The sequence below is a fragment of the Ambystoma mexicanum genome, chromosome 4q (genome assembly GCF_040938575.1).
Source record: "Ambystoma mexicanum isolate Mex_15411 chromosome 4q, UKY_AmexF1_1, whole genome shotgun sequence".
NCBI lineage: Eukaryota > Metazoa > Chordata > Amphibia > Caudata > Ambystomatidae > Ambystoma > Ambystoma mexicanum.
Genome location: NC_090928.1, coordinates 176,303,114 through 176,318,877, shown reverse-complemented (window position 1 = coordinate 176,318,877; position 15,764 = coordinate 176,303,114).

Below are 15,764 nucleotides of genomic sequence, written 5' to 3'. Positions count from 1 at the left end.
ACACCAACTCCCCCCCAACCCAGCCCCAACACCAAATCCCAACCCCAGCATAAACTCCCACTACCGCTTCCTCCTAGTCCCCTTTGTCCTTGGGATGGGGAACATGAGACATGAGGTGCCGAGCTCGGTTGGTGTGCCTGCCGTTGAGCCCTCAGTAGGGGTGGCGGACACGTAACTCCCCTGAACACTTCCCACTGAGATGTTCCATATTGAGTATGATAGCTCAGGACATGGTTTTGTTAGAGGGTGACAGCTGCTCGGTCAGCTCCCTCACCCTCTGGCTCACAAGTATTTGGCTTGCATTAGTGTTTGCTGTGCTCCTGCACAGTCTGCCCATGGCCCAGGACACCTGCTTGCCGACCCCTGAATTGCATCTCGCATTGCCTCTGAATGTGTCAATTGTTCTTGAGCAATCGCATGCATCTGTGCTTGCCCCTGCTAAATGCGGTTCTGTTGGCCGCAGATGGTCTGCAAAGTGGGTGCTGGATCAGGCTCTGGGGAATGTCCATGGCCATGTGGTGCATCCCATGCTGGAGTATGGGTAAGATGGTACTGTTCATCTGGGGATGTGTCCTTTGTACACCAGTGCACGGTGGGATGAGCATGGCGACAGAGTTGTATATGGAGGTGACAGGCTGTGCACGGGGGAGGACTCAGGCGAGAACTGGCAGATAGGTGAATGAGCCTGGACTGATGAAGTGGGTGTAGACTTTGTCTGCAATTTTGATGCAGCATCCATGGACTGTTAGTCCTGCAGGCTGTTACCCACATCCATGCCCATGCCTGCGTTTGCAGACTCCACAGCTGTGGTGGTTTGCCCAGTTGCGGTGTGTATGCCTGCACATTTGGGGCCTGTTGAGGACTTGTGCCTTTGTCCTCTGCAGGAGCAGACGTAGCTGTTGGTGTCACAATGGCAGAGTGCCTTTTTTTGGGTGGCACGCTGCTGCTATGTGCGCCATCCTGTCCAGTTTTGGCGGGCCACCTGATGGTGCTGGTGTGGTTGACGGTCCGGGCTGATCACATGCCTCCTAAGTTTCCTGAGTGCCTGTTGGGAGACATCGAAATTTGCATGAATTCATCGGATTGGTTGTGCATGGGAAGTCAACATTCACTGTCACTTGTACTTTGCCCTTGCAGTGTATTGCGGCGGCAGGGGGTGATGAGTCATTTGACTGGAAGTGTTGGGCTAGCAGGTATTGTACCAGGGCATCCACGTGGTTGGAATGGGGTGACTTGCATGTCCACTCACTCCAGAGCAGGGCCTGATTGTTGATATCGAACACTGTTTGGGTTATGTCGACTTGATGTCAGTCACCATGTTGATGTGTGGTACGTTGCAGTTGCTGGTCTCGTAGGGCTGAAACACATGTCCATTGGTGTTCAAGGTTGGTCATGGATGCTGTCAATGCATTGTTGGCTGTGCATGGGTGGCCAGTGTGCGGGCAGGGGGTAATTGTGTGTTGCTTTGTGGACTTGCATTGTTCCTTCCATCTTGCCCTGGCATGGTATTGCTTGGCTGTCTCATCCCCTCCCCATCCTGCTTTGTCGACATGTATGGGGTGTCATGGCTTCAGTGACTCATGCAGTTGTGGCCTGCTGTCTTACATGGACGCTCCATGCATAGGTGCGGTTGCGGTTGCATGCATGGCATTCGCAGCATTTGTGTATGCCTACATGGATTGACACCTATGGGGCCCTCATACCCTCATTCACTCAGGTACTCACCCTGGCTGCTGCCTCCAATTTCTGCAGTGCTCACACCATCTATTCCAGCCATGTGTAAGATGCTGCTCATCATCTCCCCCCAGGGTGCAAGTTGGAGGGGTTCAGCTGCTGACACCAGTGGCTGCCATCTATCTTCGGAGGATGGAGATCAGATGCCTCACCCTGGCATTTAGGTCATTCCACTGTGTCTTCATTTCTTATGCCTCCCGTTGCATGAGCCCCATGGCCCCAACCTTGTCTCTTATTCCACCGCATATGGCGATCTTCCTTTGCTGGCTGGTTTTCCAGTGTTGTGACCCGTATAACTGCTCCGAGTAGGTCACCAAGTGCTCTGCGAGTACAGTCAGTTTATTCTCGGTGAGCTTCCTCAGCCTCATATCGGGGACCCTGCTCTTCCCCTTTTCTCCTTGCATGTTTTTAGTGTTTGGATGGCCCTGCTGTGACGTGATATCCAACGGATTGTAATTTTCAAAATGGCGGCCAGGGTGCTTCCTTTTATAGCGGTAATGTTTTTCCGCTGAATGAATTTTCGTTGGCGGTATTTACGTTGGTGGAAATTCCACCACCCTATACAGTGGTAATGGTAATTCTGCCAATTTGTGGCAGAAATTCCACCACATCCATGCATTTTGGTGGCAATTTCCTTGGGTGAAATTACCATTAGCGCCAATGCAAGGTGTGCGAGAGAGCCATGTTGGAATACGGTGGTAATTCCACTGTGTGGCACGGCAGTAACTGTAAATCCACAGCAGCGGAATTACAACTGATTCCTAGGCCAACTTGTAATGAGGCCCATTTTAATGAGTTTTCTTACGTTGCCATACTAGCCTATATTGTTGCAGCCAGTCTGGATGAGTTTTCTTCCCATGGCATGGCATTCTTACTGGCATCAAGAGTAAAGCTAACATGATGAATGCTCTTGCATGGCAATACTGATCTATATTGGTGCAACCAGTTTGGACATTTTCTCAAAAGATAGTATGGACACATTCTAAACATCTAGCCTTCATGGTCAAGGCTCTTTATAAGGCAGCAGTAGCTATTTTTCCTTAATTCTACTGTCTCCTGCTATGACTTACTGCAAATATTTTCTAAATCTTAAGACTCCGGTACACTACCGTCAATGGTTCTTGCTTTTCTAGGACTCTTAGCACATGGTTTATTCCCAAGTAAGTGTACACAGACTAGTTCTGTTTCATTGAGACTTGTGTTTTCAGCCAACTAAACAGTCCCAACCATTAGTTTGTCATGCCCATAGCAAGTACCTGTTGCCATCATAGCACCACCTTGCACTTCTACTCCATCCCACCCTTTATATTTACCAGATGGCACAATTTATGTTCTATATTTAGGGGTGTGCAAAGTTGTGGACTTCAACTTCACATATTTCATGAAGCTTACCTCGAAATGTGAAAACTTCACAAATGTATAACGTTTTTTCGCAGGCACCATTAAGGACGAACAAATCAGGTTCAACATATAATTAAATACGCATATGCCATTATTAACATACTAAATGGTATTCTGGAGATGCTGTGCTTTTTCCACTATGCAAACAGTTCTAACTGCAGTACGAGTATATATCTGCCAACTGGAACTGGGTGAAGTGGTTGTTGCAAAATATTCCCACAAAACTCGCTTTGCTGAAATTATTTCTTAGACGACAATTGCTTTCAGGTCAAAGGATCATAAAGAAACCCGTGCACGCACTTCAGGCAGCAAGCAGCCTAGACAGGATAGAATTTCCTTTCTCCATTTTTCCCTTGTGGCTGCCCTGGGAGTGAGATTGACTACTTCCTTGCCACAAGCAAAGCCTGGATGTCTCTTTGGTCTGATGTGGGTCACAATGTCTTTCATACTAAACCCCAAGTGATTTATCGGATGTAATTATTAGAATCAATTAAATAATGACTATGCGCATTTCTTCTACTTTGGTAACTTTGTTGGGAGGTATGTAAGGTGGAGGTCATGGCAGCCAGGGCCACATCATTGTTGATTTAAGTTTATCTTGCCTTTTCAATGTATGACTTGTTTATGGGTGGGCATTGTACTACACACACAGCCCAATAGAGGACAGGGAAGGAGAGAGGCAATGGCAGTCTGAGCCTGGGCGTTGCAGTGACAAGGGGCAGGCGATGCATTGACTGGTGCTGCTGGTACTTGAAACCATTTGGGTTTGTTCAGTCATTTTCCTTGTTCAGTATGCTGAAGACTAGCCATTGCCAAGCCCATTGCTTCCATTTGAGTAGGTTGGGGAGTACTGAGGGACTCAAATAACACAAATATGTGTACAACAAAAGAACACATCATGTTTTTTCTTATGCATGTTTAGATTTTTGCAACTATGTAAAAGGACAAATTGACACCATTTAGTTTTATTTTTTGCACATACCTAAAAATGTGTCAGTGCAATGCAACCGAAAAGTGATCTACATTTTCTCTCTCTCCCTACTAATCAAAAAACCACTTCACTCTCTGTCAGATGCATCTAGAGACCATGTAAATGGCAGCGGGTCTTTCAGATGCATCTAGAGACCATGCAAATGGCAGCGGAGCACAGGATGAATCCCAGTAATATAACATAACTAGCTGATATACCCAGCATTGCCCGGGCTTTCATTCCCTCGTAGGTACAGGTAACTGTGCAGAATTTGGTGCAGATTGGTGAGATTGTGTGGAATTGTATAAGGAATTACGTTTTGCCCATCCACAAACACACAGATTTTGACTTTTGCTGAAATCCAGGGTAAGGGGTGGGGTCTCCAAATGTCATGTAGCCAGTAATGTCCTGAGGGTCCAAACGGATTACTGTGCAAATTCTGGTGCAGATTGGTGAAACAGTGTGGAATTGTATAGGGAGCAAACGTAAAGCCACAAACCACCCCCCCACACCTTTTCACTTTTGCTGAAATCCGGGGAAAGGAGTGGGTTGTCCAAATGTCATGTAACCAGTAATGTCCAGAGGGTCCAAACAGGTGACTGTGCAAAATGTGTGCACATTGATGAAACGGTGTGGAATTGTATAGTGAACATACGCGAAGCCACAAACCCCCCAACTCAGACACTTTTGCCGAAATATTGGGAAAGGGGTGGGGTGTCCAAATGTTATGTAGCCAGTAATGTCCGGAGGGTCCGAACTGGTGACTGTGAAAAATTTGGTACAGATTGGTGAAACAGTGTATGATTGTATAGGGAACATGTGCAAAGCCACAAACCCACACCCACATGTTCCCTTTTGCTGAAATCAGGGAAAAGGGGTGGTGTGTCCATATGTCATGTAGCCCGTACTGCCTGGAGGGTCCTAATAGGTGACTGTTCAAAATGTTGTCCAGATTGGTGAAACAGTGTGGAATTGTAAAGGGAACATATGCAAAACCACAAACCCACACATTTTCAATTTTATATATAAAGACGATGTAACATTAAACTGAGGTTTTGTCCTTTGAATGACAATTAACATGTGTATCTAAATGTTAAAAAGTAAATTCTGCAGTTTTTATTTATTACTAATTGCTCATTATCTATTTGTTTAAAAACAAATACGTGTAAATGTGACTTTGCTTTTGTATTGCTAGTATTTTCGCTTTTTTTACTAGTAACCTTTTAAGAGGGCTGGGACATGTGTTGTGCACCTTGGAATTTTGGTCAGGATGACTATGTTGTCACTGTTGTTTTGCTTGTTTATTTATTTATATTGCGCACCAGACCCGGGGGTATGGGGGCGTGAAGGCAGTAAAAGGATTGTTAAGCTTAGGTTACATGTTGCAAATAAACAAGGGGTACAGCTATGGTTACAGTGCTGTAGACAAGTAGAGACAAAAGAACATCGGGTATGTACATCAAATTTACAGTATGCAGATGTGACAAATATACAGAGCAGTTGAAAATACAGAAAATGCATGAGATCTTAAATGAGGGTTGCGAGATGTTGGACATCATGAGCTTTCAACAATTGGATCAGGTTAGATCTGAATTTCAGGTAGGGAAGGTCTTCTCTTAGATCGGTTGGGAGTCAGTTCCACAGTTGAGCTGCTTTAACAGCGAAACTACTCTCGCCAGATTTAGTGAGTTTAAATCTCGGTACTAGTAGGAGGTTAGAGTTGGCTTTACGTAGGGGACGGGCAGCTGTTTGTCTAGTGAATCTGTCTATTAGGTATTGCGGGGCTGCATGGTTAAGGCATTTGTGAGTGAGGGAGGCTGTTTTAAGTAGGATTTTATCTTTAGTAGAGAGCCAGTTTGTGGATCTCCTAAGGTCTGATATATGGGCATTTTTAGGGAAGTTGAGGGCGGCTCTCAGGGCATTATTTTGCAGCGTTTGAATTTTAGAGGTGATGTATTTGTTACTCCCTATGTAGAGGGCGTTGCAATAATCTAATTTCGATAAGATTAATGCTCGTGCTAGGATGACGCAAGTAATTAGGTGATAGGAATGGCTTAGCTGCTCTGATTAGCTTACATGTACAAGAGGTAGCTGAGGCCATGGCATTCACTTGTTTGTCAAATGAGAGCGTGGAATCTATGTAAAAACCGAGGGTTTTAACTATTTTGGCTACAGCGATGGTGTTGTTGTCAATTATGAAGGAGTCATATTTGGTGCCCAGTTTTTTTTTATATTGGAGGCGGTGCCCAGGATGAGGAGTTTGGTTTTGTCATCATTTAGGCATAGACTGTGAACGGCCATCCATGCCTGGATGATGAGGTAGACTCTGTTTACAAAGGCCAAATCCTTGTCATAATCTCCCGTCAACGGGATGAGGATCTGTGTATCGTCTGCATAATTAATGTAGGTGATACCAAGACCGTCTAGATCATCTAAAAGGGGCTTTGTGAAGATGTTATAGAGAGTGGGCGATACGCAAGATCCTTGGGGCACTCCGCACGAGATGGGTGCGGGGTCCGCGGCTGCTAGGGGAGAGAATACTCGCATTGTCCTGTTGTCTAGGAATGACTGGATCCATGCAACTGCTTCCTGGGAGAAGCGGGCTGCCGAGACCAGGTGATTGCAAAGTATTGTATGGTCTACCAGGTCGAAGGCGGCAGAAAGGTCAAGGAGTAGTAGGAGTGAGGTCGTTCCGTTATCTCTGAGTGTGTCTATTTGTGCCTTGAGGTCTAGGAGTGCAGTCTCAGTACAGTGTTGTGGTCTGAAGCCAGACTGTCGGACTCCTAGGAGGTTGTTTAGTTCCATGTGGTGTTGAATTTGTTGGTATGCAACTTTATCTAGTATTTTCAGCAGGAATGGCACAGTGGTTATCAGGTGATAGTTGGTTGAGATAGAGGGGTCCAAAGTTTGCTTTTTGAGAAGGGGGAGGACCCAGGAGATTTTTAGGTTGCTAGGTATGGTGCCTGATGTGAAAGAGGCATTTATAAGTTTAGTAATGAAAGGAGAGAGATCACGGGCGGCATCTTTTATGATTTGGGCTGGGCATGGGTCGCCCTGGCAATTGGAAGGTTTGAGGGTGAGGATGACTTTCTCAACTTCTTTGGTGGATACTTTGCGAAAGTGGAAGGGGGTGTTGTCTAACAGTTTCAGAGTTGGTGAAGGGTTTATGGTTAGGTTAAGGTTAACTGCGTTTGGTGCAGTTATGGACACTCTTTTGTTATTGATCTTCGCCTGAAGCATAGTTATCTTGTCGGCCAGGGCATTTTGGATACCTGTGCACCAGTTCTTGTCCTTGATACAAGAATCAGGGACTTGGGTGGGGGATTCGACTTCCTTCAGGATGTTGAATAATTCTTTTGTGTTAGATTTAGCTTGGGTGATACGGGTGTTATAAGAAGTCTGTTTCGCTAGGATGATTTCTTTTTTGTAGAAGGTGGCTAGATTCTTTAAGATGTTTTTGTTGGTGTCTGATGGGTCAGCTCTCCAGGTTTTTTCGCTGAGGCGTTTCTTATGTCTGATTTCTTTGTGCTGGGGTGTGAACCAGGTGTTAAGGTGTTGGCGGGGTTTACTCTTCCTGACTTTTAGTGGTGCAATAGTGTCCAGAGAGGCGAGCATCACTTTGTTGTATATTTCTACCATTGCGGCTGGGTCGGTCTGATCTGAAATGGAATTTAAGGTAGGGAGAATAAGGGGGATGAGATTCTCTGGGGTGATAAGTTTCTTATTTCTAGTAGGTGCAATGGGGGCTAAGTTATTATTGTTGGTAGGAATAGTAGCTTCTATGGTGAAAGATAGCATATAATGGTCAGACCATAACTGGGGCATTATAGATGTGATGTTGATAGGACAGTTATGTTCGGCAATCCAATCAAGGGTCCTACCTTTGATGTGTGTTGGAACTGAGATCTTTTGGGAGAATCCTAACTCCTCAAGGGTGTTATTGATTTGTAGGGCATTGGGGTCATGTGGGTCGTTAAATCCGACGTTGAAGTCGCCTAGGATGAGGCTTTGAGTAGAGTTCTTTAGGTTGTCAGATAGTAGATTCGTAAGGTCATCCACAAAGGAGCTTATAGGGCCTGGTGGGCGATATATCAGGTGGATGGTAACGGTTTGATTGTTGGCAATGGTGAGTTCAGCTGTGAGGATTCGCAGGAGTTAGTTTTGAGTGGTGAGGAGAGTCTAAGGGATAAGCTGTTTTTCACAATTATGGCTAGGCCACCACCTCTAGATGTTGTGCGATCCGTGCGAATAATGGTGTAATTGTCGGGGGTGGCTAACATAACAGCTGGTCCTGCTGCAGGATGCAGCCAAGACTCTGTGATGGCCAAGAAGTCAAGGTTCTCATTTAGGATTGTATCTGCTGTTTCGGTGGCGTGGGCTACCAAGGATCTGGCATTTAATAGGGCGCCTTTTATTCCCGGTGTGGTGGGATGATTGGAGGGCATGGGGCCTTGAGTTGGCATTTAGTTGATGGGACATCTCTAAAGATTCGGCAGTTAAGTTGTAGTCAGTGTTGGCCAGTGTTGGCTGTATAGGATGGGATATTAGGGGCACACAAGGTGTGCTTGTTGATGTTAATTGGCAGTTGGAAGTTGGCTAAAGGGTCATAGATTCTTGGGAGTCTGGCGCGGAGTCTTAGGTTCCGCTGTTGGAGGTTGCATGGTGTAAGGGTCATGTTGGTTAGCTCTGGGGGTTCATTGCCATGAAGTGGCTGGATGTGTGCCTGAGCTGTGCTCATGCTATGAGAGGTAATTGAGTGGAGGATAGTTTTGAGTAGAACTGTGTATAATAGCGGCAAATACATAGTGATGGCTGGTATAGGTCGGGTGACCTAAACGCACATTGCTAAGGTAAGGTAGGCACGCTGGATGCAGGTTAGTATCTACACTGAGCTACTTGTACGAGCACGATGTTGTCTAAGTTCAGAGCTCTAGGTTGGGCTAAAGTGCCAATACAGGCAGGGTTCACCTAGGTTCAGAGTTCACAGAATGGGGTTGAGATGCATATGCTAGCAGGGTTCACCTGGCAGCGGGATTTAGAGAGCAGGGCTGAAATGCAAGAATAAGGCAGTATTCATCTAGGTTCAATATTCAAAGAATAAGGCTAGAGTGCGTGTGCAAGGCAATAATCACCTGGATTCGAAGGTCAAACAGTAGGGCTAAATACATGTGCATGGCATTGTTCACCAGAATTCGAAAATCAGGCAATAAGGCTAAAAGTATGGCCAAGAAAAACAGTGCGATGCAGAGTTCACCTAGATGCAAAAATCAGAAAATGAGGCTAGAGGCATGTGCAGGAAAAACTGTGCGAAGCAGAGTTCACCTAGATGCAAAAATCACACAATAAGGCTAAAAGCATGTGCAAGAAAAACTGCGAGGCAGGGTTCACCTAGATGCAAAAATCAGACAATGAGGCTAGAGGCATGTGCAGGAAAAACTGTGCGAAGCAGAGTTCACCTAGATGCAAAAATCAGACAATAAGGCTAAAAGCATGTGCAAGAAAAACTGTACGAGGTAGGGTTCACCTAGATGCAAAAATCAGACAATGAGGCAAGAAGCATGTGCAGAAAAGACTGTGCGAAGCAGAGTTCACCTAGATGCAAAAATCAGACAATAAGGCTAAAATCATGTGCAAGAAGGACTATGCAGGCAAAGTTCACTCACCTAGATGCAAAAATCAGACAATAAGGCATACAAGGTATAAATAAGGTTAACAGTGCTTGAGAGTGAATAGTGCTTGGGTGAGAACAGCAGGAGACTGATTTGTTCAGAAAGTGTGGCCAGCCCATGGATGGATATAAAGTACAGCACAGGGGATTTGAAGAGAGATCAATTGTACTTAGGCAGTCATTTTGCATGCAGGTGTTGGGAGAGGACATTGGAGGTTATATTTATTTATTTATTTAAATGTATATAGCGCACAACGGCCCTGGGGCATCGTGGCACTTGTTACAGAGAGTTTAGGATTACTTCTTAAACATGCAACACTTGGTCAACATTCCCAAGGAGTAAGACACAGGTGTACGTTTCTTGGTTACAGTGGAACATTGAGTTTGTAATAGAGTGCTTGCCTACAACGGAAATATGAAATTGAAGCGCATGCAGACAAATAAAGTTGGAGCATATTAATTAAAAAGAGTGGTTTTCAACATTTTGCAGAAGGTGGTATATGAGTTTTCATTTCTGAGAGCGGTGGAAAGGGCATTCCAGTTCTTAAGTGCTAGGTGTTGGAAACTAGCACCGCCTGCTTTGGCTCTTTTGAATGAGGGAACGCAGATCTGGTTGGTGAGATGGGTTCTCTTAGGTCTGGAGGAGGTGCATGTGGTGATCCTTTCGGATAGGTATGGAAGGGCCTTTAGTGACAGGCATTTGTGTGTGATAGCCAGTGTTTTGAATAGAATACGCTGTTTAACAGGCAGCCAGTGAGCGTCTTTCCTGGCTTGGGATATGTGCTCACGCTTAGGTATGCTCAATGCAGCTCTTATGTCATTTGTTTTTTGCAGAGGTGTCCAGGAAGGGGGCATTGCAGTAATCCAGTTTTGTGCCGATTGTGGCTCTGGCAATGGTTAAGCATTTTTGTGTTGATAAGAACGGTTTAACTGCATTAATGATTTTGGTGGTGTGCAGCGGAGGAGGCTATGGCATTGAGAGTGCTAGTAGCACAGGTTTAGTACTTTGTTTAGAAGGTGCATGCATAGAGAGGTAGACACAAGAGTATGCTAGAACAGTAGTCAAGGTGTAGAAGCAGTAGTCAACATCATGGGGAACAAGGCTAGGGATTTGGGGTTGGTGGTGCAATAATGAGGTGAGGGTGGATTTTCCAGATGTTTAGGAGGTTCATCATTGCTGCTTTTGCAGTTGAGGTGACAAACTGCTTGAACTTGAGGTCGATGTTGAAGAGAGACCTGAGGATGTAGAAGCACTGTTTCAACAAGACAGTGAGGAGGACAAACACTGATCGAGATGATTTGGAAAAGGCGTCAAGTGCAAGTGATGCCCTCGTATAGTCGGCACCACAGATGAGATGGTGTAATGCAAGGGTGCAAGAGACACCTGTTAAAGGGAGCTCAGTGCTGTGAACATGCATGCTGGCTCCTAAGTAATCATTTTTTATGATGCAGACATGGTGCGGGAGAAGGCCATGCAAGGTGATAAAGCAAGGCACTGGACCAATGTGCCACACCATTTAGGTGAGTGCAGCTCATACCTTGCATTTACCTGCCAAATATTAAGCATACTGCAATGGCATGGTGGTAGTTTTATTTTGTCCTATGTTCAGTATAGCTACGTGGAGTGAAAATAAGCATACTCTCACTATTGCTCTGTTCTTGAATGACCCAAAAATGGTGAGGCATTGTCCTCATTGTTCCTTATGGACATGAGCAGCAGTTGCCAAGCTTTGATGTCACACCCACCCTCACCCACACAATGTTTTTGCTAATTAACTTTCAGAGCAACACTGCTTCCATGACAGTGCATGGTTCAAGCGAGGGGTCTGAGCATTTTAGCTCTGTGATTAGCAACTGTTGATGACTAACTGGACAGGGGTGTCATTTGGGGGTTGCTGCTACCCCAGGCTTCCCCTCTGCTACCCCTGGATCTGGCATTGCTACCCCTCAGGCCACTGGACAAAAAGGCAGTGCCAAGAGCAGATATCTGTGTTGCACCTCAAAAAGGTGGTTGTAAATGCAACTAAATGTGCCACAGCTTTTTTTCACCTTGAATCTAGATCTCATTAGCTGGAGAAATAGCAGGGATGCAGGAAAAAAAACATGACTCTGCCATCACTAACAGGTTGCAGTAAATTAGTGAAGAATGCCTGAATGGTTGAGTTCAGATGTAGGGCTGTCTATGCAGCTCATACCCAGTACTGTAGCAACAGGAATGGAATGGGTGCTAGGTCTAGCTAGCTGGGAATGGGTAAGAGCAGCCTGCAGTGACATCACAGCATGAATGCAAATCTCACAAGTGGTTCTCATTGTCTGCTTTGCACATTCAGTGAGTCACTGGGTCTTTGATGATAGGGGAGTGCCCGCGTGGCTTCTGCCACCAATCCTGCCTGGACACTGTGTGACCTGACCCAGATCTGCCAGACCTGCATCACAGGGACACTGTGTGCAGGTCTGCAGCCATCTGTTGCTTTCTCAAGCACAAAAATATATATATCCGGAATGATAGCTCAGTGGCAACGCACTTGCTTTGGGAACAAGAGGATGCATTGCAACATGGGTTCAGTTCCTGCTCCAGTGCTGAGAAGCTGGAGGAGGCAGGCATTAAGCAACATATAAAGGACGAAAGAAAATAATAAAATTGGCCTTTTCCAGGGGTGTAGTCATGGAGCTGCTGTTTACATTTTTTTTAAAAATGTAAAAACGGAAAGTACTGTGACCCGCAACACATCCTTTCCCTCTATCTCCCATCTATCAAAAAAACCTGTGGGTTACTTACCAAAAAAGCAAAACTGAAAGGTGATGGCTGGAAGGTTTCAAATAATTCATAAACACTGGCACGGCTCTATGTTTGAGGTGTGTGCTTGCGTCTCAATGTTATGGAGGCTGGTACTGGAGACTTAACATGTTGTACTAATGACTAACAGATGTTGGGATAGAGTGTTTGAGACATACTGTGTTTTAAGGGAGTTGAAATGCCTTGATTGCAGATTTAAGATGTTTGAGAGGAGTAATTGAGACTCACACTGTTGGGGTGTAGAAGGAGGGTACTGGACACTTAAGTTGCTAGTTTGCTTGAGGTAGATGGTCTTGGTGAATGCTGGAGAATTAAGTTGCTGGAGGGTAAACATGAAGGTGTTGAGGCAAGGCATTGGGGGTGTATTGTGTTGAAGGGCGGGAGTGGGTGCCAGACATATAAAGCTGTTGACGTTGTGGAGGGTGGGGTACCCGTGGTGAAATGGTTCGGGGATATTCACGCTCTGAGTGTTTGGCTGGAGTGGGTTGCTGTGCAATAGTTCAAAGTGCACTATTGAGAAGAAAATCCCTTTGCATATTGTCCAAGTGTAAAAGCATCAAATGATACAGCCTCTGATTGTCATCTTGTTGGACTTGTGTTGGCCAGTTGCTGTTTCCAGTCTGTGGCCAGACACTTGGCAGGCACTGGATGTCTGCGCTTTGGGATTTAGGCCTCTTCCAGATGCTCTGTCTGTTTACAGTTTAGCCCGAGTGATGTACAATAGTCCAGGTTGTTGTGTTGGACGTCTGCTTATATTCACAGTAATTTGGTAATATGGGTCTGCACACATTGATATTAACGCTGTATGTGGTGATTCCTTCTTGTATGAAATGTATATCATATTACAGTGATATCGTAACCATATTTTCCTTAGTCTACTGAGGAACAATGCTGTGATGCTGCTTTCTGCTTTGTCAAGGGGCGAAAGGTCCTGTGCCCGTCACTTGGGGGTGGGGTGAAATTACATCACTTCCTGTGATTTCATCAGAGGTCAAGGGTCGCGACATGTCACTTCTGTTACCCCTGCCATTTTGGTGAAATGACGTTCCTGCAGATGAAAGCCTATGCTACAAGGTGTTAGCTAGCTCTGCATCCCCGGGTGATCCAGCTCTCTGCCTTGTCCCAATTCACCCAATCTCCCGCTTCACTCCCTTGATCACCCGCACCGCCCCTTTTCCTCCTAACTTTCAGGAGCCACCATTCTCCTGCAGCGCATTCACCCTCACCAGCTCGATGCACCAGACTCCATGACTCCATCCTCCACCTTGCCCACATATTGCCCTGGAAATTGAAGCGGAGCTCCGCTCTAAACTCTCTGTTCCATTTCCTTGGATGCCCTGTGCGTTTGTTTTATTACATATACAGACTACACTGCAGTTGGCTTCTTGTAGCCCATGTTTTTGTCCATTTGTCATGCCTTTAGCCCCTCGAAGATGTGCCCCAGGGAGCTCAGAGCAATACGTCCCTTTTCTTGGGGCACTCAGGCCTATTAACTTGGGTCGAGGGCCATTGCAGTTTGGTAATGGTCCTTGGAGTGCACCATTATTACTTACAAACAAATCTTGTGCTGTGCCTTCCTTCAAGTGCAAGCCTCCCTTGGACCCATCAATGAAGCCCATCTGTAAGTGGAGGCCATTCTGCTTTAGTCACACCCTGGCTACTACTGCAAGTTTTCGCACTTGAGCACAAAGAAGCCTTTGTTTGATTTATGCATTGCCTACAAAAATTTTTTGCCGAGAAAAGGGTAATATTTGTGAACAGCAAAGAAGCAGAAAAATTGTGCTTGTAAATCTTGGACAACAAATTCCATTATTTGTAAAATGTCCTTCATAATCCCGACCATCTTTTCTGTCATAATGAATCCGAAAGACCCCCAAAAGTGTCTATTGATTGAAAAGGTGAAGCACAGGAACGACACAGCTGATCAAATGCATCGCCTTGTTTGATGCCGCAGAGCATGCTGGTAGCCTATCACGTGCTGGCCCTCTTTGCAAATATCGAAACATGGATATGTTTTCAGCCCGTACAAATGTTAAAATAATCTCTACACTTTCTGCCGATCCCTTTTCCAAACAATCCTGCATCCTTCATGCGAAACTGCATCTCTGAAGGTTACTTTAAGTCACATCCAAAGAGTAGGAGATGTGTCGAATGAGTTGCATTGCATTGTGCATGTCACAGTTCATTTCTTCAAAGTAAGCCCCTCAGGAGGGTACCAGCAAAAGAACATCCTGCAAAAAATATCAAGGGAACCACAATTACACAAGAAAATGCTATTCCAAAAGAATCCCACTGGTCTCCGACTGCCACTCTTCAAGGGAAGTCCTCCAGAGACATTATTATAGGTCTGTAACTAGATACACTTAGAAAGGACAAAAGCTGAAAATGTACCTCAGGGGAGTTGGCGCGCGCCATTTTACAAGAGGTCCCGCGCACTTCCATTCCTATGCACCAGAGATAAGAGAGATGTGTCTCGACAGGCCTGATCAGCTGACGCCGAGAAGCAAACCATCCTGTAATAACGCACAAAGGAGATGCACCACAGTTGCTAAGTGCAAAGGCACATACAGATTTCGGAATGCGCGTGTTTCACTTTGGTCTGACCTCGCGCTGTTAGCGTTTTGACAGTAAAATCCTTTATTCTACCGAATATGCGATTGGCATATATAAAATGCACTGTCCATGTTAGCTTGAAAACAAAAAAATATGATGTAGACACGCTAATGCTTTTTGGTTCATTGTTGGATATTTGAGACACATCTGCTTAAACAACTGTCAGTATGAGAGCGCGTTTGGTCCCTATTTTTTTCACAAAGAGTTGTTTACTGATGATAATAAAATATACCTTGCTATCTTCCTATGCCACCATGGCTGTTTCACTGTGGGACATTCTATCGCATTTCATCATTGCAGACGTGGGATAGGTAGAGGAACCGGAAGTGGTTGCTGGAAAGAGGTTTTGGGGACTGGCCACCGAAAAAAGAGATCCATGTGTTTAGTCCCCCTCCCTCTCCGTATTTTCCGAAAACCCATTTTCTGAATTTGGCTGGTGCTGAGGGGAACCACTTTGATGTGCCCACTCTGTCTACTATTCCTTCTCTGATCTTCACCCCTACAATGCTCCAAGCCTCTCTGCCACCCCTTCTTTACCTACTCACCCACTCCTCTTTTGAAGGGGACAACCCTGCAAAACA